This window comes from Myotis davidii, unplaced genomic scaffold (genome assembly GCF_000327345.1).
Source record: "Myotis davidii unplaced genomic scaffold, ASM32734v1 scaffold3152, whole genome shotgun sequence".
Taxonomy (NCBI): domain Eukaryota; kingdom Metazoa; phylum Chordata; class Mammalia; order Chiroptera; family Vespertilionidae; genus Myotis; species Myotis davidii.
The window spans coordinates 43,821-45,998 of NW_006283820.1; the positions used below are offsets into that span (position 1 = coordinate 43,821).

Here is a 2,178-nt window from a genome sequence, read left to right on the forward strand (position 1 = left end):
TGGGGAGCTGACCTAAGCCAGCCAGTGGATATCCCCCGAAGGGTCCCAGACTGCGAGAAGGCACAGGCCAGGCTGATGAACCCCCGAGGGCACAAATTTTTGTGCACTGGTCCTCTAGTTTTAATCTATAAGAGATGAATCTTTTACAAACAACAGCTGAATGACAAAACAACAGACTTTCGTTTAAGTGCTTATGTAGTAAGAGTGTTCATATTCAATTATACAAAGGAGGAAATAAATTTGTTAAAATTATTTCACATTTTATGAACTTGCAATTATTCTTTTCAAAGAGGGCAGATATATATATGTTTTGAAATATTTGAATTAACCTAAGTCATATCTTTCCCTTATAATAGAACAGTTTGGTTTTGTTGGGGAAAATATCTCATACAGTTAGTTTTGACTCAAGTTACTGCCAGGCTGGGGGAATATTTTGGAAATATAGATAGATATCTTATTTAGATTTTTTAAAGGTGACTTCAATATTTGTATAATATAGTTATAGGTAACTATGGTAAACAAATGATCATTTGTTGTTGTTTATGATCAACTTTAGCACTCACTGAGTCATTCGTTTAGCTTTACAACATACCACCTTCTCATATTGCTCTTTCTCCCCTCAACTTGACCATGGCAATATTTTTAATTTATTTAAGGAGCTTGCTTATTTTGCTATTCTCATTGGTGGTAGGTATTATAATGTCTGTTTTGTATTTCATGAAACCAGTATAGAGATATTTATGCAAGGTCACAGAAGAATTCAGTGCTAGAGTCTGGAATTAAACAATGAAAATTATTTTTTTTTCTTATATATGTACCTCAAATATTATTAGAATAAATTCTGCATGATTTTTAATGAAAGCTTCATCTTTGTAATTCATATATGTCAATTTATTTTAAGCTTCTCCTTGAAAGGGCACCACATGCTGTACAAAATGAAACATTGATATTTGTGGTTAATAATTCTCAGGGGTCATCATGTGCTTGATAAATTCATTATATACAGAATCACAGAAAGACGATGTGACTTGAAACCTGAACTTTTTATCATTAAAACAGATGGGAAAACATCTGGTATATTCCGTACATTAGAGCTACACAGCACCCTGATTAATGCCACAAAAGATATTGATTTCACAAAACTGGGTCAGGGACTAAATTTCAGGCAATGCCATTAAAGTAAATTGTAAAAGGTTTAGATAATTGTGAAGGAAAACTATTTTGTAAAGAGTAACAAACATATGGAGTTCCTGTAAAATATGGTCTCAGTTCTTCCTTGCAATTCTTTGTGGTAAATATTTTCATTTTAAAGTTGAGGACACTGAAGTTAAAAGAGGTAATCTTGCCGAAGACAACAGGTAGAGTCAGGATGAAAACTCAGGCCTATCCCACTCCAATGACAATACACCATACTGCCTCTTAAACATTTAACTACTATTTTCAAAACAAGGACCCTGGCGGTGGGTGGGGGGAATCAACCAAGAACTTACTTGTGGGAAAGAAGAAACTTATCAGAGCTCTCCGTGCATAAGTTTTTTCCAGAGATTGTCCATTAGTATTTTCACTGCTCCACACAATATGTTCACTTTCAGTCACAGAATTTGAGAAATCTTAATTAAAAAAAAAAAGGTGAAATTATTAATCCCAGCATATAAAGCATCTATAACTCTCTTTGGCCCCCAAAGTTAATAATGGAAAACATAAGAGCTAACAGATATTGTACTTACACCTCATAACATACCTTAACCATACCTCCACTATGCTTCCCATTGGCTAATCAGCAGGATATGCAAATTAACTGCCAACAAAGATGGTGGCTGGCAGCCACGCAGCTGAAGCGAACATGAGGCTTGCTTGCTCCAGTGATGGAGGAAGCCGAGGTTCCCCGCCTGCTGCAGCCCAGCTCTGAGCTCCGGAAGCAACAATGTTTAAATTAATATAGAAGCTAAACAAAACCCCAGAAACCTGGCCGAAACCGGTTTGGCTCAGTGGATAGAGCATCAGCCTGCGGCCTGAAGGGTCCCAGGTTCAATTCCGGTCAAGGGCTTGTACCTTGGTTGCGGGCACATCCCCAGTGGGGAGGGTGCAGGAGGCAGCTGAATTGATGTTTCTCTCTCATCGATGTTTCTAATTCTCTATCCTTCTCCCTTCCTCTCTGTAAATCATCAATTATATCTA

General features: G+C 37.1%; 1 long non-coding RNA gene across 1 annotated transcript in view; it reads right to left on the reverse strand.

Annotated features, from left to right (window-relative positions):
• The window catches only part of LOC107184013, a 9,723-nt gene extending 8,159 nt beyond the window's left edge, over positions 1-1,564 (reverse strand). The window contains exon 1 of the long non-coding RNA XR_001514827.1: positions 1,491-1,564. This is a non-coding gene — a long non-coding RNA (uncharacterized LOC107184013). The remainder of the gene's footprint in view (positions 1-1,490) is intronic.
• Between the last annotated feature and the right edge of the window lie 614 nt (positions 1,565-2,178).